General features: G+C 32.2%; 5 long non-coding RNA genes across 5 annotated transcripts; 3 read left to right on the forward strand and 2 right to left on the reverse strand.

Annotated features, from left to right (window-relative positions):
• Positions 1 to 3,168: 3,168 nt before the first annotated feature.
• LOC136780780 (uncharacterized) lies at positions 3,169 to 3,981 on the forward strand. The gene is made up of 3 exons (XR_010823831.1): positions 3,169 to 3,438; positions 3,570 to 3,683; positions 3,788 to 3,981. It is a non-coding gene; the product is annotated as an uncharacterized lncRNA (long non-coding RNA).
• A 4,270-nt stretch (positions 3,982 to 8,251) lies between these two features.
• On the reverse strand, positions 8,252 to 9,153 carry LOC136780776 (uncharacterized). The gene is made up of 3 exons (XR_010823827.1): positions 8,959 to 9,153; positions 8,722 to 8,880; positions 8,252 to 8,305 (listed from the first exon to the last, which is right to left on the reverse strand). It is a non-coding gene; the product is annotated as an uncharacterized lncRNA (long non-coding RNA).
• Positions 9,154 to 10,303: 1,150 nt separating this feature from the next.
• Positions 10,304 to 11,882, forward strand: LOC136780836 (uncharacterized). The gene is made up of 3 exons (XR_010823837.1): positions 10,304 to 10,499; positions 10,583 to 10,700; positions 11,754 to 11,882. It is a non-coding gene; the product is annotated as an uncharacterized lncRNA (long non-coding RNA).
• A 5,417-nt stretch (positions 11,883 to 17,299) lies between these two features.
• LOC136780787 (uncharacterized) lies at positions 17,300 to 17,863 on the reverse strand. The gene is made up of 3 exons (XR_010823835.1): positions 17,756 to 17,863; positions 17,485 to 17,665; positions 17,300 to 17,415 (listed from the first exon to the last, which is right to left on the reverse strand). It is a non-coding gene; the product is annotated as an uncharacterized lncRNA (long non-coding RNA).
• A 3,968-nt stretch (positions 17,864 to 21,831) lies between these two features.
• Positions 21,832 to 22,546, forward strand: LOC136780781 (uncharacterized). Its single transcript, XR_010823832.1, has 3 exons — positions 21,832 to 22,085; positions 22,176 to 22,356; positions 22,426 to 22,546. It is a non-coding gene; the product is annotated as an uncharacterized lncRNA (long non-coding RNA).
• The last annotated feature ends 2,148 nt before the right edge of the window (positions 22,547 to 24,694 follow it).

The following is a 24,694-nucleotide window of genomic DNA, read 5'->3' on the forward strand; positions in this document are numbered from 1 at the left end:
ATACTACAAATAGCATTCAATGAAAACCTTTCTCTTACTAAGATTAACAATCTAACAATTCAGATTAAATGTAAAACTTTTGAAATTGCAAATCGAATAGTGAATGAACAAGACAAATGGATTGCAAACAAAAACTGGTATTTGTACATCCCACACTTTGCTGTAGCTAAGATTGGTCTAGTGCGCAACGTACTAAATGATCTAACTGAAGACGAAATTGAAGGAGACCTAACGTTATCTAACCCCAATGTTAGAATATTGAAAACTGAAAGACTAAATAGATGGGACAAGGTAAACGAAATCCTCATACCCACTAATACCATTAAAATCACTTTCCTCACAAACACCCTACCAACCAGTATTAATCTTTTTCATGTCAAACTAAAGATAAAACCCTTCGTTGATAAAATCAAGAGATGCTATAACTGTAAAAGGTTCGGCCATTCCACAATTCAATATAAGGGCTTTAAAAGATGCAAAAATTGTGCTGAATACGATTGTGACGAGAAATGTTCAAACGATATTAGATGCGGGAACTGCCATGACAATCACATTAGTCTGGATATAAATTGCCCTATCTATGTATACTTGAAAATGGTAAAGAAAATACAGGCCTATATAAATTGCTCCAAGAAACAGGCAAAGGACTTAATATCAAACCATTCGTTTTTAGATGAAACTGAAGTTGACAACTATTTCATAGAGAAATCTAATACATCCAGCTCGCAGCTCTTCCAATGGATACAAAAATTCAAAAAACACAAGAGACATCAAACCCATAACTCCACCAAAAGCAAGTCATACGTGGAAGTAGTCTCAGATAATCAAACAAACCAGCATTATCAAGATAAAGACGAAGATGTAACAAACATGGATTATGCTTCAATGTATCATCCTCCAAATAAAAATACTTTAGCTAATGTAGATAAAGAAGAAAACGTCTATTATAATACAACTCAAAACCAAGACTTGCACCCAGATATAAGCGATACGAATGTGAAAGATTTTCACGGGATTTCCCAGTTAAATGATAACATATTGGACCATCCAAAACCTGATACATATCTAAGTCAACCCTTTATGCTATCTACGTTGGATAAATTTATTATAAATGATACTCAAAATAATATCCTAAGTGAATCTCCTCCGGTTGAGTTAAACTTAAGTCTCAACTCACTTACATGCGATAAAGAAACGGAATGTATCAAAGAAATAGAATGCGAAACTTCGAACTTAGATTTCCAAGACTGCCACAAAATAAATAAGAAAAGTCACCAATCAAGCTACAAAACCAAAATTCCTAATAAAATTACTAGGAAAAGAGATGTCAGAGATTTCATTAAAAACCTAGTAATTCAAAAGCTTCTAATTAACAACCAATCATTCACTGGATAATTACATATTGACTCTTAACAATATTCTTTTAAACCACTTCCCTTATACTGTTGATACCTACACTTCTACACACTTAAGCTAAATAGAGATGAGCTATTTGAGGCTGATATTATGGAATGCAAGGAGTATAGTTCATAAAAACTATGTACTTTCTACAATCCTCAACAAACAGGATCGAAGTGGACATCTTTTGTTTAACTGAAACATGGCTCAAAAAATCGGATATATTTCAACTGAATGGTTATAACTGTATTAGACATGACAGAGATAATACAGGAGGAGGTGTTGCCTTACTGATCAAGAAAGATATCTTTACCATAAAATTGATACGGACTTGGATACGATACTAAACATAGAAATTCTAACTTTAAAAATATCAGTGAACAATGTTAATTACTGGCTGGCACTTATATATAACAAACCCTCTAACAAACTCAACTCCTCTGAATGGCAAAAAATAGTCAACCATCTAAGATCGATTTCCAATAACTCTAATAATATTGTCTTATTAGGTGACTTAAATGCACAACACTCAAACTGGGGCTCCTCCAAAAACAACTACTCAGGATACCAGGTATACAATTGTATAACAAAAATAAGGTAGTATGCAAATTGCCCCAAAAAATTTGAACGAGTATTAGCCTTGTCTATAGAGTTATATGAAAATGGTGAAATTTGTGTAAATTGAACCGGAAGTCGTTCATACTGTACAGTTGTGCATGAAAAATACGTGGGTCAGTTCTATAGTGTTTTTGCATTGTGACAACTCCGATAGAGATAGAGGTTACAAGTGATTGAAATGTTGGTAAAAGAGTAAATATTACCCCCCCCCCCCCCCCCCAAATTTAAAAGACTATAAGAATCATCAACATTTTTAGATAAGTAACTTCTTTTCATTTATAAAATTATATACATATGAGAATATGATGCTTTGTGAATACTTTACGTTTCAGGAAAAATTGTAAAGGAAACTGAAAGGTATGAATAAGGCGAATGTGAATTTATTAAAGAATTTCTGTTTTGTCAAGTATATTTTGAATGAGCTCTGACCCACGGCAAGCTATTTTTAAATATGATGTTTGTATTTATAAATAAAATGAGTAAACACTATCGCTCATAGTAAAAACTAATAAAGTCTTAATACAATGTTCACAGAGTAATAGTAAACCCAAGGAGATGCTTTTTAATGCTAAATAATGTTTTCTTAATAATTAAGGTACCAAACCTTACAACAGGCCTAAAGTGGCATGTCCAAATTAGCAAATTAATTGTTGTCTAAATCTGCCCAATATATCCTGCTTAGGGATCACTTGAGTAAGCTATCACCCATTAAAATTTTTTCAATAAAATTTTCTGAAGCAGGATAACGTGTAAGGTCCTGTGTTTCACTTGTTAAATAGAAGAAAAAAAATGTTCTGTTTTTCCTACTTAACAAGTCAAAACCAAAGCGGTAAAAATTTTTCTATTTTAGTAAACTTTACAAAAAGAGTACCAATAGGTGACAGTTTACCTAGCAGGGTGGACCTCAGCGGGATGCATATCATTCACATTGTAAATGGTTGTGGTTTGATTTGCAAAGCAATGTGCACCTATTTGTAAAAATGTTTTATTTATGATATTAATAGCGTACTCGGACTTCACATAATTTAATATGCTAATAAATTCTATTCATTTCAACTAAAGATCAATAAACATAATTATTTTTCTTACTGGCAATAATAATGTTACAGGTCTACATTTGTGATTTGATCAGTAAAACAAACTGACAAATGATCAGAAGCAAATATCTAGTTTCCTACATGACATCCAAAATATATGAGTTAATTGAAATGTAATCGAAAGCCAACTGTTCTGGAAATATCACCGATGAATATATTCATATTGAAATTTGTTATGAAGAAAAGGAAGATTACATAGGATATTCTGGTGTATCAGTGTTAAGAGAATAATTGTAAATTGCATAACTTTAAATGTTAGCAAAAAAACTATAATGTAGGTACTGTAGCCACTTTATAAACTGCTATGCGTTGAATTGTTATGAAGGTAAGATTAGATTTAATAAATTACTATATAAGGGCTGGTAACAAGTTATGGACTCTATTATTCATTAAGAAAAACTACCAAACATTTCATTTTCTTAAAACAACAATTTAACTAAGGATAATCCTTTGCAGGCACCGTAAGTTATTGTGGTTATACTGGTAGAGCGAACACAATTCAATTGGAGCTCTGCAAATAAAGCAAAAACGATATAGGTTAATAAATCAGTTTTGAGACGATCATCATTGGTAAGACCAAATATGTATTTTTACCTTTAGTTTTTAGCACATTTTCTATTTTCTTAATTGTTTTCCTGTGTTTAAGGATTGAAATATTAAGGAAATTTTTACAGTTGTTCAATCTTTCCAAAAAATACCTTGACTGCCAAAATCAATGGTGAAAGTGGAGTGAAAGGACAATTAGAGCAAGGGCTATAGGTTTGATAATGGTGATAAGAAGAGAAACGAAAAATGAAATAATTCATGTAGTGAATATACTGGATTAATGAGATGAACGATACTTTGGAAAAAAGAAAGGAAACAACAAAGAGAGTTAACAAAGAATTGAAAAACAAAAGTCGAAAATTTATAAATTTAAAAGAAGTAAGAATATAGAAATAGAGTAGAGAATGGAGTGGGTATAAAACGGAGAAAGGATTATTTATTATAATAAGAAAAAACAAAATAATAAAGGAAAGAATAGAAAATATAGTTATAAATTAATCAGAATAAATATAGAAGAAAAGAGTAGGAAGCAGAAAACGTAAAGCAAACTATTTGTTAAATTAATAAGGTGACTGTAGTAATCATGACAAATTTTATATATTATATGGATTTAACAGGGGTTTTCGACTCATGATTTGTTTTAAAGAATTCATGGATTTGTATGAAGGTGATTTAGAAAAATTTGTGGATATATAATTATAGGTTTGTTCTCCTTTTCGCTGCAGTATCGAACTGGTGCAATTAGTTGAAATAAGACAAACATTTTTTCTCTCTCTAAGTTATTGCACCAGTAGAGCAATGCAGAAAAAAAGAACAGACCTTTTGTGATGAAAGGAACTGTGGGATATTTTACGTGGAGCCGGAGAGCAAAATGAGAAGGAAAGGTGAAAAGGAGAGATTATTTTCCACAGAAGGATACAATGCTTTATGTACTAGATAATTTATTCAGTACAACGTTTGTAAACTATTTTTTTAATTCTCATGTTTGCAATTGAATTGTGGAATTTTTTCAGTTATATGAATTTTGAATGAGTCATATTTAAATTCTAATATTTGTACAATATTAATTTGTCGTGATATGAATTTATATTATGTTTCAAATTTTACTATTATCGAAAGAAATGTAAATTAATAAATTGACCGCGCTTTTACTATTAAAATGAAGGATGAAAAACAATGAAACGTCTTGTCATTTAACCGTACTTAATAATCTGAATTTTCCTTTTGACATGATGGATAAAGATAAAAGAAAAATGCCCAGGATGTTATATCCCGATGGATATATTTATTATAAAAAACATCACTACAAGAAAAATGACGGCAATATTGTAACGTAAATAATAATTACATTTATTTAAATATTAATGCTTCAGATGATTACATAATTGCAACATAAATTCTTCTTTACTTTAAATTGGTTATTTAATTAATGAAATTTAACTGGTTCATGTGTACTTACATACATTTACAAATACATACATTTTTAGATACTTAAGATGTGAAAATAAAAGTTGCAGTGCAACAGCGCTAATAATTAATAGTAACTTTCAAAACAAGAAATCTCATAATCATGAAAAGCCGGCTAATTATCAAGATATATCTAAATTTAGATACGCAATATTGAAAGCAACAAAAAGGGGACTTGGAACACCGAAAAATATCTATGATTCTATAGCTATAAAGTAATTATTAATTATCTACTCCATTCGTTTTTTAATTTACATTCTATTTTAATGCAGATATCCATCTTCGGCAGAAAATATGCCATATAAAAAAATTAGTAGAACAATGCATAATTGGCGAAGTCACAAAACTATAAAAAATCCGAAAATATTACGAAATATCGAGGACTATTTTAGCATTGGGGAACGGCAAAATCTCTTACAATTTAAGACCCACCCAGGCAAAAGCCATAAGATTCGTATTTATCAATACCAACATAATGATAATAGTATGTCGGTAATTTTTACGGACAACATATTAATAAAAAAATTGACAAGTTGCACAGTTTTTTGCATGGATGCAACGTTTGATTGTAAGCCGAAGATAAAAGATTGTAAACAGTTATTAACAATCATGGCTAAATATAAAGAGAAGGTATTTCCAAATTATTATTATATTGTTCTTAATATATGTATGTGAATTTAAAATTAATTGTTACATACTCCCCACTCTATCTTTTCTAAATAGGCTAAGACTTAAACAATATTTTTCACATTTTTTATACTATATTAAATGTTTCATTAACATATTGCTAAATAAGGTCTCTATAATGTTGATGCGTTTCCTAAAAATACCAGGTCTCCACTAAATTTTTGAACCTATGTAAGTATAATCCAAGAATAATGAAGTTCATGACTTATTTTTATTGATTTGATTAAAACTCTGTAACAGATGGCGAATTTGGTAAACCTTAAGTAGAGCAGGATGTTCATGACCAGGTCACATTGAAATTTTTGACAAGGAAGCTGTATGCTTATTGCATATCCATTAGCTTCTTACAGAATTAAGCTTTTCAAAATACTACGCGAATATACTATTAAAACGAAACATTTATGAAAATTTCTGTATTTGAAATTGTAAAGAATTTTGGCTTTGTTTAAAAAAAAATAACGCTATAACTTTTTACATATACATACACTGCATTGCTTTTATCTCTATTCTCAAATCCAAATATTCCATAAACGACTTGATTAATCAGTATATTTATGTAGTGTTTTGGAAATCTCTTAACAAAAACTGAAAGTATATGTGTTAAAAATTGTATCTTTTTACTAAAAAATCTCAAGGTGATCTTACCATAATTTCCAGTCGACATTCAACCAATATAATAATCTGATAGATTTTAATTGGAAAATATAAAAATATGTCCTCAGCAGAATTTTTCTAAGCTGCTTACTTTCATAAATGTTTTTCGTTCCAATCTTTTTGGAACGCGATACATATACAACATATCTGTTTAAACAATTCTACGATTCATTTATAGTTTGTACCATTTTTATGGATCTTGATGCCCAATAAAAAGCAGTTTACATATATACAAATTTTTGAATTTGCACGCAATAAAATTATGAAAAACATGGAACCGTTACAATGCTTGTGTGATTATGAAATTGGGCTGCATAATGCTATTAAAATAGTTTTTACTAATTGTCATATAACAGGATGTTATTTTCATTATGTACATGTAAGAATTATACATCTATTCCTTTTCTTACAATTTTATTTTAATTTTTTTACTGAAATGAAGCATTTTAATTACCTATAAATGGCTATAAACAGTTATTTGATTTAATAATATTTTTCTTTTCCATGATAATAGAGTCTAAACAAAAATGCTAAAAAAAGACAGGTTTTTCAAAACCTTGAATCCCAATCAATTGAAATAAACGTCAAAGGAATTATATTATTTATAAGGCTGTGTAATTTACCCTATTTACCTTCTAATAATATTTGTGAAGTGTTTCAGCAAATAATCAATGAAACTAAAGAAGATATCATTCTTTACGATATATTTAAGAGCTTTTTTACATATTTTAAAAAGTTTTGGTTGAAAAGAATCAGCCCTAACATTCTATCAATATACAGAATTATCGATAACTCTAATAACTGCCAGGAGAGATATCATAAAACATTGTCTGAAAAGATTGGTTCCAAACCCCTAATTCATAATTTCGTCCGTAAGTGAAAACTGGGAAAACATATATCTCCAAAATGCGTTTATACTATATTACAAATACGCATTAAAACTATCATATATTCTTTATAAATTTTATAAATTTACGTTTCAGTTAAGTTAATTAAAATAATTAAGATATACCACATAGAAATAGCACAATTAGATAAAGGATTTGGCAAAAATGTTGTACACCATCGACCAAATTATCAATTTTTCCAAGATTAGCTTACAGATGAAACAGAAGGTGGATGGGCCATGTTGAATGAAGGCGTTAATAGTAACTGTAATCAAGAAAGATTGAACAACTGTAAAAAATTCCTTAATATTTCAATCCTTAAACACAGGAAAACAATTAAGAAAATAGAAAATGTGCTAAAAACTAAAGGTAAAAATACATATTTGGTCTTACCAATGATGATCGTCTCAAAACTGATTTATTAACCTATATCGTTTTTGCTTTATTTGCAGAGCTCCAATTGAATTGTGTTCGCTCTACCAGTATAACCACAATAACTTACGGTGCCTGCAAAGGATTATCCTTAGTTAAATTGTTGTTTTAAGAAAATGAAATGTTTGGTAGTTTTTCTTAATGAATAATAGAGTCCATGACTTGTTACCAGCCCTTATATAGTAATTTATTAAATCTAATCTTACCTTCATAACAATTCAACGCATAGCAGTTTATAAAGTTGCTACAGTACCTACATTATAGTTTTTTTGCTAACATTTAAAGTTATGCAATTTACAATTATTCTCTTAACACTGATACACCAGAATATCCTATGTAATCTTCCTTTTCTTCATAACAAATTTCAATATGAATATATTCATCGGTGATATTTCCAGAACAGTTGGCTTTCGATTACATTTCAATTAACTCATATATTTTGGATGTCATGTAGGAAACTAGATATTTGCTTCTGATCATTTGTCAGTTTGTTTTACTGATCAAATCACAAATGTAGACCTGTAACATTATTATTGCCAGTAAGAAAAATAATTATGTTTATTGATCTTTAGTTGAAATGAATAGAATTTATTAGCATATTAAATTATGTGAAGTCCGAGTACGCTATTAATATCATAAATAAAACATTTTTACAAATAGGTGCACATTGCTTTGCAAATCAAACCACAACCATTTACAATGTGAATGATATGCATCCCGCTAAGGTCCACCCTGCTAGGTAAACTGTCACCTATTGGTACTCTTTTTGTAAAGTTTACTAAAATAGAAAAATTTTTACCGCTTTGGTTTTGACTTGTTAAGTAGGAAAAACAGAACATTTTTTTTCTTCTATTTAACAAGTGAAACACAGGACCTTACACGTTATCCTGCTTCAGAAAATTTTATTGAAAAAATTTTAATGGGTGATAGCTTACTCAAGTGATCCCTAAGCAGGATATATTGGGCAGATTTAGACAACAATTAATTTGCTAATTTGGACATGCCACTTTAGGCCTGTTGTAAGGTTTGATACCTTAATTATTAAGAAAACATTATTTAGCATTAAAAAGCATCTCCTTGGGTTTACTATTACTCTGTGAACATTGTATTAAGACTTTATTAGTTTTTACTATGAGCGATAGTGTTTACTCATTTTATTTATAAATACAAACATCATATTTAAAAATAGCTTGCCGTGGGTCAGAGCTCATTCAAAATATACTTGACAAAACAGAAATTCTTTAATAAATTCACATTCGCCTTATTCATACCTTTCAGTTTCCTTTACAATTTTTCCTGAAACGTAAAGTATTCACAAAGCATCATATTCTCATATGTATATAATTTTATAAATGAAAAGAAGTTACTTATCTAAAAATGTTGATGATTCTTATAGTCTTTTAAATTTGGGGGGGGGGGGGGGGGGGTAATATTTACTCTTTTACCAACATTTCAATCATTTGTAACCTCTATCTCTATCTGAGTTGTCACAATGCAAAAACACTATAGAACTGACCCACGTATTTTTCATGCACAACTGTACAGTATGAACGACTTCCGGTTCAATTTACACAAATTTCACCATTTTCATATAACTCTATAGACAAGGCTAATACTCGTTCAAATTTTTTGGGGCAAATTGCATACTACCAAAAATAACTTATCTATAGTTAATAAATTAATTCTCACACTTAACAATTAATCACATGCCACCAGCATTCCGGATCTTATCATTGTCGACAACAACATCCTTAACAAATGTAAATTCAAAGTCCTATCCTACTACTATGACAGTGACCACTTCCCTATCCATCTAGTTATTAATACAAAAAGCAACAATATAATCAGACATCATTACAGAGACAAACGTAACTACAAAAGTTTTGATGAAAAGGAATTTACTATCCAACTCAACACCTTAGCCAACAACTTAAACCCAGATGTCAACAGGGATAACTATCTGAATTGCTACGAGGATCTAATACAAATCATCAACATTGGTGCACACAGGTCTGGATCTTATATTACAAACAACAACGAAGGAATTAACAAAATAAGTAAAGCAAATGAATAGTGGGATGCAGAATGCTGTGTACTCTGGAAACAGAAAAACTTGGCCAAAAAGTTTTATCTTGCGAACAACACACAGGAAAACCTAGATAAATATGAAATACTAGATAAAGAGTTCAAAAAAATTGTCATTTCTAAAAAACAAAATAGTTTTAATAAATTTGTTTCATCTTTAAACCCTAGATCTAGTCAAAAGGATATTTGGCGTAAAGTAAATGCTCTTAAAAACTCCAAACACTTAAATGCCTCACATGTAGATGACTGTCAATCAGATATCCTCATCAGTGAATATACTAAAAATTTTAAAGTACACACAGCTAATTACCTTCCAAACTTTCTACATGAATCACTCATATCCTATTCTCATGAGAGACCGGACAAATCGTTTAATGTTACTCTAAATGAACTCACCCTGGCAATAAAATACCTCAAGCTCTCCTCTTCACCTGGTCCAGATCTAATAGACAATCGAATCATCAAACTACTACCAATCAAAATAATCAAATATCTTTTACTCATCTTCAATAAAATCATAGAGCATGGTTCTTTCCCCCACCAATGGAATACTTCAGATGTTATTTTGATAAAAAAACCTAACTCCAACAAATTCAGACCTATAGCACTACAAAACAACTTAAAAAAGGTCTTTGACAAAATTCTTAATAATAAACTTACTATTATCTTTGAATCAGAGAATATTATCCCAAGTCACCAATTTGGTTTCAGAAGTCATAGATCCTGCAATGACAATTTAATAATCCTCTCAGCCAACATTTACAAGGCGTTTATTAAAAGATCGAATTTGGTAGCCGTATTCACTGACATAGAATCAGCATTTGACAAGGTAATACCACACATTCTTGCAGATATTCTCAGAGAGTTAAATGTTCCTCTTATAATCATTAAATACATCTACTTATCGCTTATAAACAGAAACCTGAAGTTCTACTTTAACAATATCTGTGTGGATTCGTGTTATTCTTCGCTAGGTTTACCTCAAGGCTCAAATTTGAGCCCCCTCCTCTTTAACTTATATCTGAAAGATCTTCCCAAATATCTTCTAAATGATTTTGGATATTTGCTATTTGCAGATGATTTAACCATCTACAAAGAATGTGATAATACCCAGACTCTAACAGAAGATATCACAGCCGCAATTACGCAGATCCAAAAATTCCTAACGGGATTGGGCCTTCATACATCTATGAAAAAATCTAAGATGGTTCACTTCACAAGAAAAAGAAGGGTTGATAAAATATCTAAAATTTCAACGCCTAATGGCATTATAGAAGGAGTGTCCCATTATAGATTTCTAAGGGTCCACTTTGATGATAAATTATTGTGGAACAAGCAGCTTATTGATACCAGGGGTAAACTAATAAAATACTCTAAACTAATCAAGTGGATTAAGGGCAATGAATGGGGTGCCCACCCTACTACGCTATTACTTCTCTTTAGACTCCTTATCAGACCTAAAATTGAATGGGGAATGATGGTCTATTTGAACCCATCAAATCATATTATCATAAACAGTTACAATTCATTATTAGTCACAATGATTAAAAAAGCCCTGGGTCTTCCTCAAGCTAGCTCAAATAGAATAACATGGTTTATTAGTCTTGAGCCTGATATACTTGAGAGAAATTTCAAAACCACAGTTAAGTTCCTACTTAGCCGTACCTCAATAATTAACCATCCTACTATTCTAACCATAAAGGATATTTCACATATCATTAGCTCATCAACATACATCTCTGCTAGACATATACCACTATACATTGAAACCTTCAACAAAATAACACCATGGTGTTCATCTATCATGAAAATTCCTCACCCTCCCAACATCATTATCCCTACGTTTGATAAACCAGAGGTATTAAAGGTTAACATATTCCAGGGAAAGGAGGTACAAAAATCCACGAACGCTCCTAAGGATTGGCAAAACTTCATAACCAACCATGTGAATAACAACCCTAAAATAGTAGGAGGTGTATATTATACCGATGGGAGTAAATATGAAAGTGACGGATACTGCAGTGCCTCAATAGTTGAAGCCCGCTCCATGAACATAACCAAAATTGTTTTAAACAACAACTCTACAATATTTGATGCGGAAGCATCTGCGATATGGCTAGCATTGAAACGGATTGTAAACAAAATCTCTAAACTGAAGATCAAGAACAACTTATTCATCATAGTCACCGACTCGCTTAGTGTAGCTAATAAACTAAACAACCAAATATACAAAAATTTAGATAACTTTTTCATCATAGAATCAAATAAGTCTCTGCAAAAAATTAATCAATCAGAAAATAAAATAGAAATTTATTGGATCCCCAGCCACAAAAACATCCCGCTAAATGAAGAAGCTGACCTGCAGATAGCAAAGAATAAACATATCCCACCAAATCTCAAAATCAACCTACTCCCCATAAGTCGTCTATATTCTATAATAATGGATACATACAAAAAAGAAAATAATAAATTTAATATTATTGAGCTTAATAAATCCGAAAGAATTTTCTTTAAGTATTTCAACAAAGTGAAATTCAAGAACACATGGTTCCATAATTCAGATCTATCAAGATATGAAATAGCTTTAGTAAATAAAATTTTCACTAGACAAGTAGCTACAAACGCCTTTTTACACAAGATAAAGAAAAGACCAGACCCTTACTGTCACTGTGAGGAAAATATAAATCAAACGCTTGAACATATACTATGGGACTGTACTCTATTTGACAGCGCCAGATCTAAATGGATAGAAATAGTAAATGAAATGGTAATTTTGGGTGAAACTGATATTATATCAGTTACAAAATGTTCCACGTACACAAACACTTCAAAGCTTTGTCATATCATTAAAAATTTCTTTAAAACACACAGATAAGAATTGGACAAATTAGTAAGATATATATAGGGATTGTACTTCTATAAATAGGACCTAGATGGCACTAGTAAAAAGCATGGCAAATTGCCTACAGTAGGCAGTAGCCAACAAAACAGAAGAAGAAGAATCTCCCGTTTCATCTCTGGTTTAACTTTTAAGTTGAGTTTGTGTATGTATGTTTGAGAAAGGTTCAACTGAAATAAATAAATAAACTTTTTCAGATACGTATATGAGATATTTTATAATATTAAAATTATGAGTACTAATATATTAAAGCTATATATTTCTTTGTGAAAATTTGTCTTTATATTACAGGAAACTCTAAGTAGCTGTAGAATATGATGATTGCACGAGATATTATTCAGGAAAATGCACTAGAGATTAACAATCTTTCAACGATTGGTCATTCTCATATTGTTGTAAGATTTGATTTACATTTGTTAGCTAACTTTAATTCATGTTGTACGTAGCCTGTCTGCTACTGTGTCTTATCTAAATTACAGGTAACTTTATATCTATTGATAAAACTATATTAAGTGAATACATATTGCACTTATTATCAACTTTGGAATAAGTTGCCTTTGGCTATTTTGTTACATTATATAAATTAGTTATTCATTTCCTGCACTATGACTTTTTAGGCTTTTTTGGACTAGCAAAGAGCTTATTGGACAATATAATGTTTAAATCTTGATGCTGCCTCTGTTATAATCGTTTATTATTTGTAAGGCATACGTTGAACACATTCTTTCCACCTTATGCGAATTACACATTGCAGCAACTTTACAGTATGGTTACGACACTTTTATATATATAGATGTATTTTGTATCATGAGAAAATATCAATAGGTTTTTTAATAATAATTGAATTGTATTTTAAAATATATTTTGCAGGTAAGTCGTGGAAAAGCTGCTTCTGCTACATTTAAAAAATTAACAGCAAACATGGCAATGTTCAACATGATGATACTCTCACAGTAGAGTGGACTAGTTTAGAGCAGGAGTTTGTACTTATATATATGCCTATAGATAAGATATATTTCATTAATACTTTGTTAGAGAATTTTCTGAGAAGGTAAATATGATATGATAAGCTTTCTGTTATTGATTCATAATTTAATTATTAATTTTCGTTGATGTTTCATCCCTTAATGCAATAATAATTCAATATTATTACATGTCTCATTGCATATTTAACTGAATTAGTTTGATTGTTAGATATAGCGGAGTTTTGTTTGTTTGTGACATTTAGACAAATTAAATAATCATTATAATTTTATGGAAGACAAGTCATTTTTTTTTAAACATATGTGCATGAATTTATTAAATGGTACTTGATAGCGTTAAAAGATAATACAATTGACAGGTGTTGTTATAATAGTTTATGACCCTTAGTAATAGCTATGATAAATTTAAGCTTTTTTTTAAATTTGATTTTCCTGTCTAAATATGTTAAATACAAAAGCATTAGAAAGAATATATGACGTTCAAATTTAAACTATCTTTCTATGTGGAAAAATGTTCTGTTTTGGGTCTAAATTATAGTTATATAATAGCTTTTATAATAATATTTGCATATATGTAACTAGCATTATACAAAAACAGCATCTAACTATGTATAACGGTAGAGTAGAGTTACACGTTTAACCAATTATAATTGAAGATGACATTTTTTTTAGTTAAACATAAAATGTGTCATGCGAGAGATTAACTGATATCTATTTTTGTTAATACACGGTGTTTTTCTAACGGCGGCATATAGGAGATTCGTGTTAGTTGACTATAGCGCTCAGGATGATGATATCTGAGAGCGCTGATTGGTCAATATCATGTAGTGCCAACATGAAATGGTCTATTACCAATAGATGAATACGAAAAATGAGACCCATTCGCCATTTTGTAGTGGAGGAGTGTTTACATGCTAGTTATAGCAGAAAGAGGTGTGAAATGGAAAAATGTCAAATAGTGAGGTTACTAAAGTAAAAATGGAAAATAATGAATGGAAAGTTCGAATATTCTTACTTTCCATTCATTATTTTCTATTTTTACTTTAGTAACCTCACTATTTGACATTTTTCCATTTCACACCTCTTTCTGCTATAACTAGCATGTAAACACTCCTCCACTACAAAATGGCGAATGGGTCTCATTTTTCGTATTCATCTATTGGTAATAGACCATTTCATGTTGGCACTACATGATATTGACCAATCAGCGCTCTCAGATATCATCATCCTGAGCGCTATAGTCAACTAACACGAATCTCCTATATGCCGCCGTTAGAAAAACACCGTGTATTAACAAAAATAGATATCAGTTAATCTCTCGCATGACACATTTTATGTTTAACTAAAAAAAATGTCATCTTCAATTATAATTGGTTAAACGTGTAACTCTACTCTAACGTTATACATAGTTAGATGCTGTTTTTGTATAATGCTAGTTACATATATGCAAATATTATTATAAAAGCTATTATATAACTATAATTTAGACCCAAAACAGAACATTTTTCCACATAGAAAGATAGTTTAAATTTGAACGTCATATATTCTTTCTAATGCTTTTGTATTTAACATATTTAGACAGGAAAATCAAATTAAAAAAAAAGCTTAAATTTATCATAGCTATTACTAAGGGCCATAAACTATTATAACAACAACTGTCAATTGTATTATCTTTTAACGCTATCAAGTACCATTTAATAAATTCATGCACATATGTTTAAAAAAAAATGACTTGTCTTCCATAAAATTATAATGATTATTTAATTTGTCTAAATGTCACAAACAAACAAAACTCCGCTATATCTAACAATCAAACTAATTCAGTTAAATATGCAATGAGACATGTAATAATATTGAATTATTATTGCATTAAGGGATGAAACATCAACGAAAATTAATAATTAAATTATGAATCAATAACAGAAAGCTTATCATATCATATTTACCTTCTCAGAAAGTTCTCTAACAAAGTATTAATGAAATATATCTTATCTATAGGCATATATATAAGTACAAACTCCTGCTCTAAACTAGTCCACTCTACTGTGAGAGTATCATCATGTTGAACATTGCCATGTTTGCTGTTAATTTTTTAAATGTAGCAGAAGCAGCTTTTCCACGACTTACCTGCAAAATATATTTTAAAATACAATTCAATTATTATTAAAAAACCTATTGATATTTTCTCATGATACAAAATACATCTATATATATAAAAGTGTCGTAACCATACTGTAAAGTTGCTGCAATGTGTAATTCGCATAAGGTGGAAAGAATGTGTTCAACGTATGCCTTACAAATAATAAACGATTATAACAGAGGCAGCATCAAGATTTAAACATTATATTGTCCAATAAGCTCTTTGCTAGTCCAAAAAAGCCTAAAAAGTCATAGTGCAGGAAATGAATAACTAATTTATATAATGTAACAAAATAGCCAAAGGCAACTTATTCCAAAGTTGATAATAAGTGCAATATGTATTCACTTAATATAGTTTTATCAATAGATATAAAGTTACCTGTAATTTAGATAAGACACAGTAGCAGACAGGCTACGTACAACATGAATTAAAGTTAGCTAACAAATGTAAATCAAATCTTACAACAATATGAGAATGACCAATCGTTGAAAGATTGTTAATCTCTAGTGCATTTTCCTGAATAATATCTCGTGCAATCATCACATTCTACAGCTACTTAGAGTTTCCTGTAAAATAAAGACAAATTTTCACAAAGAAATATATATATAGCTTTAATATATTAGGACTCATAATTTTAATATTATAAAATATCTCATATACGTATATCTGAAAAAGTTTATTTATTTATTTCAGTTGAACCTTTCTCAAACATACATACACAAACTCAACTTAAAAGTCAAACGAGTAGTACACTGACATTCATCGAATCTGCTCGTGAAGAATGGCCTACTAGATTTGTAACTAGCTGGACAGCTTCAGGTCTCTAGTTCTCACCAAAGCGTAAAACGTCACGGTGACGTCAGATGACGTCACGATGACGTATAGGAGTCGTGGTGGGGAGAATAAGGAGAATCTGGTAAATTGCATATACTCGAGTGTAGCGGTTGATCGTCTTACTTTTGTCAAAAGTATATCATCTCGGGATAAAATGGTATAGTAAGAATTTTCTTCTTTCTCTGTCTAATAGCATAAGAGTGAGAGAGAAAGACATATGATACCCCATGTGCCCATTGATTCTGCTCGAGCACGTTTTTGGTATAGTGATAGGAATTTTGGTATACTGATAGAAGCGGTAATAATATAGTAATCAAACGACAGATCAATAAAAAGAAGAGGGCATATTCCAATGAGTGAAGTGTCAAAATGTGCAACTTAACCTCTGTAATTTGTATTAATTTATTAAAATAACTTGTAAGTGATGAACTTTTAATAAAATCATATTAAGTGTTATAAATTTGTATAAAAAATATGTATTTTAGTTTTAACCTATTATTGTGTAACATATGGTGTATAAAAATAACTGAAAATATATATTTTAAATTAAATTTATGTTGTTGATATTTTGTCAAGAATAACACATCATTAACTTTTATATTAATAATAAGGAGCTATATTCTTGAGTCGTAAAGTCCATTGGAGCTTGCAAGTCAACTATGGATCCCAAGCTTACAGCAATAAGATTCTACGAATAAAGAAGATGCAATTCATTATTAAAATAGATAATCGTTAACTCAGATTTTTTTGCAGAAACCTAATATCAATAGTGACAAGCTTTCGTATCTATTTCCAATTGATGATGCTGGAAGAGAACCTCTGAGAGCTCCTGACAGCTCAACTGCCACAGGTCCAAGAAACAGCTATTTACGTAAATCTGTCCAGTGTCATGCAATACATTATCCAGAAGCCATTCTGCTATTATCCAGCTAATGTTTCTACGCAATATAATTAATTTCTTATTAATTTTCAAATATACTAAATATGTAAAGAAGAAAAAGCCAATATATTAAAATCCATTTACTTACACTACATCTCATTACGTAACCATGAGTGAATATTGTTGAATGGTGACAGAACAGTTTATAGTTGCAGAATCAGAATACATTCCTGTTGTGGGTAATGTTGCTGGGTCCTTTTGTTCTTTCGCAGTATCCAAAAGCAGCAAATTTGCAATGATTTTACAATTATAGCCTATATTCGAAGAAAACTTTAATACTTAAACTTAAATTGAAGAATATTCAAATGATTAATAGTAACTCCTTACGGATTAAGATATCTTGCATTATTTTCAATTTCTGCTACCAGTGCATATAGGCAAATTCAGTGGTAAATTGTTATTCTCATCACTTAGAGCTTGTTAATCCTGTAAGTTACGTAGCACTTTAAAGTGGGCAAACAAATCCTTACGCTGCATTATATTAGTCTTCTCTTCCTTCGCTAACTTTTGAAAATTCATATATTACTGTTATCCACGAGTATATTTACCCAGTGGCTGAAAAATATTAGAAAGAGTATGAAAATTCATTCTTAAAAGTAAGCATAAATTATTTCCATATTCATAAAGTTATACATACCTATTCTATTATTTAGCTGGATGTTAGCTGCCACGAAGACATCCATATGCAATGTGCCTGCCCTCCTTCCTTTTTATTCCAGTGTATTATCCTAATAGTTTGCTGCAGGACAGTCTTAAGTCAGAAATAGATTGAAGTGTGATAATTCGGTTCTACTTTCTCTTTACCCTGGCCTACCATGAGGAGATACTCTTTTTTATCTTGATTTTTCATAACGTAAATGATAAATAATTATTCCTGAAATAAAAACGTGCACACACACATATATATATATATATATATATTATTGTCTTTTCAGATTATATACTGTATTTTTTATCTTATATAATTTATTTTTTTTTTCTTTTTTTCAGTACTCCGAAAATTGATTTACGTTAAATAATATTGGTGGCCCTGAAAAGGGCCGATTTTTGGATCCAACACGTGGCAGAGCACATTCCTTTTTTATACCATGCAATCCGATCCATCTAAAAAAATACCCATTCGAAACCAACAACAGTAAAGCTCATTCAATAATCCGTCCAGTAGCCATTCCGCTCGATCACTTGATTAAGTCGATTAGGTATCGAGTTAGTCAAGTTAGCTAAGAACTCTGGGTCAGACCTAAGGCCTTCCCAGATATTCTTCGCTTGATCGAGAATCGCTGCCCTCGTCCTCGCGCCTGGCTCTATCCATCGTCTGGACATCAATGCCCAGACGTTCCCAATTAAATTGAGATCCGGTGATCGAGCGGGCCAATCCACCACTTCCAACTCCGGGTGTCGCGCAAACCACGCTCGCGTTTCGCGTGAGGTATGGATCGCTGAATTGTCCTGCACAAATCGGATCACCGGTACTTCATCCGCGGGATATACATTACGCACGCTTGGGAGAAAAATTTCTTCCAAGATGCGAATGTATTCCCGGGAATTCATACGTGGAGAAATCTCCACAAGATCACCGATATGTTCACCGGAAATCCAGCCCCATACGCCACACGATACGCGTCCAGACCGATGAGTCTGGAAGACGTGGTTTGGCTGCAACCGGGTATCGTTCGGGCGCCACACGTGCAAGGCCTGAGCCTGAGAGGGCAACGATATGAAAACCTTTTCATCGGTCCATATCGTAGCCTTCCAATCTGCACGGCTCCGCGAAAGATTCGCGAGGGCATAGCCAACTCTCTGCTCACGGTGAGCAGGAGTTAATGGGATTTTACGCGCTGGACGACGGCAGTGAATACCTGCAGAGTGTAAACGCCGCAGGCCGGTGGTCACTGAAGCTGGATAATCTATCTCCTCCACTATGTCGCTGACACTAGCGAAGGGATCTTCTTCGATCCTGCTCAGCAGCTGCTGGTCATCGATCTCCGAAGTCCTTTTCTGCCCTCTGTTCTCCGCTCTCCGGTCACGCAGTGCGTGGTCTCCGCCTTCGCGGTACCGACGTATCCAGCGCCTGACGGTGGTTTCGTGTGCCCCGCAGAGTACAGCGATCTCACTCGCGCTTTTCCCGCACTCAAAATAGCCAATGGCTCTTCCTCTGGTAGCCTCACTATGCTGTGACATCGTCGACGTATCCAATAGATATGAATGTTATAACAAATTAACGTTATTATAGATAAAAGTGAATAATGCCTCGATTATTGAATTAGAAGTATCGATAATAACGTTAATTTGTTATAACATTCATATCTATTGGATACGTCGACGATGTCACAGCATAGTGAGGCTACCAGAGGAAGAGCCATTGGCTATTTTGAGTGCGGGAAAAGCGCGAGTGAGATCGCTGTACTCTGCGGGGCACACGAGACCACCGTCAGGCGCTGGATACGTCGGTACCGCGAAGGCGGAGACCACGCACTGCGTGACCGGAGAGCGGAGAACAGAGGGCAGAAAAGGACTTCGGAGATCGATGACCAGCAGCTGCTGAGCAGGATCGAAGAAGATCCCTTCGCTAGTGTCAGCGACATAGTGGAGGAGATAGATTATCCAGCTTCAGTGACCACCGGCCTGCGGCGTTTACACTCTGCAGGTATTCACTGCCGTCGTCCAGCGCGTAAAATCCCATTAACTCCTGCTCACCGTGAGCAGAGAGTTGGCTATGCCCTCGCGAATCTTTCGCGGAGCCGTGCAGATTGGAAGGCTACGATATGGACCGATGAAAAGGTTTTCATATCGTTGCCCTCTCAGGCTCAGGCCTTGCACGTGTGGCGCCCGAACGATACCCGGTTGCAGCCAAACCACGTCTTCCAGACTCATCGGTCTGGACGCGTATCGTGTGGCGTATGGGGCTGGATTTCCGGTGAACATATCGGTGATCTTGTGGAGATTTCTCCACGTATGAATTCCCGGGAATACATTCGCATCTTGGAAGAAATTTTTCTCCCAAGCGTGCGTAATGTATATCCCGCGGATGAAGTACCGGTGATCCGATTTGTGCAGGACAATTCAGCGATCCATACCTCACGCGAAACGCGAGCGTGGTTTGCGCGACACCCGGAGTTGGAAGTGGTGGATTGGCCCGCTCGATCACCGGATCTCAATTTAATTGAGAACGTCTGGGCATTGATGTCCAGACGATGGATAGAGCCAGGCGCGAGGACGAGGGCAGCGATTCTCGATCAAGCGAAGAATATCTGGGAAGGCCTTAGGTCTGACCCAGAGTTCTTAGCTAACTTGACTAACTCGATACCTAATCGACTTAATCAAGTGATCGAGCGGAATGGCTACTGGACGGATTATTGAATGAGCTTTACTGTTGTTGGTTTCGAATGGGTATTTTTTTAGATGGATCGGATTGCATGGTATAAAAAAGGAATGTGCTCTGCCACGTGTTGGATCCAAAAATCGGCCCTTTTCAGGGCCACCAATATTATTTAACGTAAATCAATTTTCGGAGTACTGAAAAAAAGAAAAAAAAAATAAATTATATAAGATAAAAAATACAGTATATAATCTGAAAAGACAATAATATATATATATATATATATATGTGTGTGTGCACGTTTTTATTTCAGGAATAATTATTTATCATTTACGTTATGAAAAATCAAGATAAAAAAGAGTATCTCCTCATGGTAGGCCAGGGTAAAGAGAAAGTAGAACCGAATTATCACACTTCAATCTATTTCTGACTTAAGACTGTCCTGCAGCAAACTATTAGGATAATACACTGGAATAAAAAGGAAGGAGGGCAGGCACATTGCATATGGATGTCTTCGTGGCAGCTAACATCCAGCTAAATAATAGAATAGGTATGTATAACTTTATGAATATGGAAATAATTTATGCTTACTTTTAAGAATGAATTTTCATACTCTTTCTAATATTTTTCAGCCACTGGGTAAATATACTCGTGGATAACAGTAATATATGAATTTTCAAAAGTTAGCGAAGGAAGAGAAGACTAATATAATGCAGCGTAAGGATTTGTTTGCCCACTTTAAAGTGCTACGTAACTTACAGGATTAACAAGCTCTAAGTGATGAGAATAACAATTTACCACTGAATTTGCCTATATGCACTGGTAGCAGAAATTGAAAATAATGCAAGATATCTTAATCCGTAAGGAGTTACTATTAATCATTTGAATATTCTTCAATTTAAGTTTAAGTATTAAAGTTTTCTTCGAATATAGGCTATAATTGTAAAATCATTGCAAATTTGCTGCTTTTGGATACTGCGAAAGAACAAAAGGACCCAGCAACATTACCCACAACAGGAATGTATTCTGATTCTGCAACTATAAACTGTTCTGTCACCATTCAACAATATTCACTCATGGTTACGTAATGAGATGTAGTGTAAGTAAATGGATTTTAATATATTGGCTTTTTCTTCTTTACATATTTAGTATATTTGAAAATTAATAAGAAATTAATTATATTGCGTAGAAACATTAGCTGGATAATAGCAGAATGGCTTCTGGATAATGTATTGCATGACACTGGACAGATTTACGTAAATAGCTGTTTCTTGGACCTGTGGCAGTTGAGCTGTCAGGAGCTCTCAGAGGTTCTCTTCCAGCATCATCAATTGGAAATAGATACGAAAGCTTGTCACTATTGATATTAGGTTTCTGCAAAAAAATCTGAGTTAACGATTATCTATTTTAATAATGAATTGCATCTTCTTTATTCGTAGAATCTTATTGCTGTAAGCTTGGGATCCATAGTTGACTTGCAAGCTCCAATGGACTTTACGACTCAAGAATATAGCTCCTTATTATTAATATAAAAGTTAATGATGTGTTATTCTTGACAAAATATCAACAACATAAATTTAATTTAAAATATATATTTTCAGTTATTTTTATACACCATATGTTACACAATAATAGGTTAAAACTAAAATACATATTTTTTATACAAATTTATAACACTTAATATGATTTTATTAAAAGTTCATCACTTACAAGTTATTTTAATAAATTAATACAAATTACAGAGGTTAAGTTGCACATTTTGACACTTCACTCATTGGAATATGCCCTCTTCTTTTTATTGATCTGTCGTTTGATTACTATATTATTACCGCTTCTATCAGTATACCAAAATTCCTATCACTATACCAAAAACGTGCTCGAGCAGAATCAATGGGCACATGGGGTATCATATGTCTTTCTCTCTCACTCTTATGCTATTAGACAGAGAAAGAAGAAAATTCTTACTATACCATTTTATCCCGAGATGATATACTTTTGACAAAAGTAAGACGATCAACCGCTACACTCGAGTATATGCAATTTACCAGATTCTCCTTATTCTCCCCACCACGACTCCTATACGTCATCGTGACGTCATCTGACGTCACCGTGACGTTTTACGCTTTGGTGAGAACTAGAGACCTGAAGCTGTCCAGCTAGTTACAAATCTAGTAGGCCATTCTTCACGAGCAGATTCGATGAATGTCAGTGTACACTGTGCCAAATTGATTCGTGTGTTAATACCTGTAAGATTTGGAGTAAACCATACTATAGTAAAAACATGTGAAATTGGAATAAACTATAGCAAACAGTTTAGACAACTGCAAAGAATATTTAGTATAGTCAGATATCTATAGTGTTTTTGCCATAAATCTTGCGTCGTGGCGAGGGGATTTATAGGGAGTTTGTCCATAGCTGTCAAATGGCGCAATTAACCCTTAATTCTGTATTGTAAACAAAAATAATATTTTTGGAAAACGATTGCGGAAAAGAAGGAAGGATTGTAATACATAACAGAGAAGAAAAAATATATCAGATGAGTATAAATTAATAACAAAAAATGAAAATTAATGTGAATTTTTAAGGAAATATACTTTGTGGTTATTTTATTTTTGTTACAGGTGAAATCCTGTTATGATGACTTTCTATTAAGGAAAAAGTACTTATAAACAAAAAAGTGCAAAAGCATTTCTGTGTGGCCCAGTCATTTCGATAATTGTGACTTAATTTTATAATAGTGAATGTGTAAGCAATTAGTGTATGTATATACAACGAACTCTTATTGTAAATTGAATAATCTTGTATGACAATGTTTTAATTGCTATTATTTTAAATTAAAGCTAGTACAATAAACATATTATTTTTATTGTTTCCCTTTCTCCAAATTCTATACACATAGTAATTACCTATTCTCGTAGTAGTCATATATTCCTTAAATTACTAACAAAATTACAACTGTTTTATATTTGTAAATCATAGCTGTTTGTTGGAATGGTCTTTATTATTCAATGTGAGACAAATTGCATAGGGTTTAGGCAAATATCTTATTGATCCGCCACATTGTTCCATATCTTATGTTACATTTATTTGCCTCCGTTGCACTAATTTCTTCTAGTCTTTAACATATAACAATAATTCTCCAATCATTTTTGCATATATACAGATGTGATAATACTGCTGACCTACAATTATTTTTGTAATAGTTGAAATGATTGTTAAACCATTATCTTGTTTAATTTGAATAATGAATATTTGAATGATGGTATTTTATCTTAACATATGTTGGCATTATTTCTGCTAGATATTTCTTATAATGTTTGGGAAGATAAAGTTCTTTAAAAGGTATGTGTATATTTCTGAGTTCATCTTATTTTCAGCTTCGAATAGTTTTCCAACTACAAGCTTGGATATCCACTCTGCAGATAAAATACTTATTTCGTTACTCCTATTATGATGTTGCTAGGATTGATAGAAAGATATATTAATCCTTTGAAAATGATATATAATATGTCTTGTAACTGGATATACTAAGGATTTAGAACAGGTAAATTTCACAAACAAATAGGACTAACTAAATATGTATTGTATATTGAGGAAGGATATCCAAATGTAAATTATTTGAAGCTAAAAGCAAGATAAATTCAACAATATACTTAAATGTATTGCAGAACAATATCATCTCAAATGTAAAGAGAAGATATCCTATGC

This window comes from Prorops nasuta, unplaced genomic scaffold (assembly GCF_024137725.1).
Source record: "Prorops nasuta isolate Cenicafe-Biocafe unplaced genomic scaffold, Cenicafe_Pnas_1.2 PNAS00020, whole genome shotgun sequence".
NCBI classification, from domain to species: domain Eukaryota; kingdom Metazoa; phylum Arthropoda; class Insecta; order Hymenoptera; family Bethylidae; genus Prorops; species Prorops nasuta.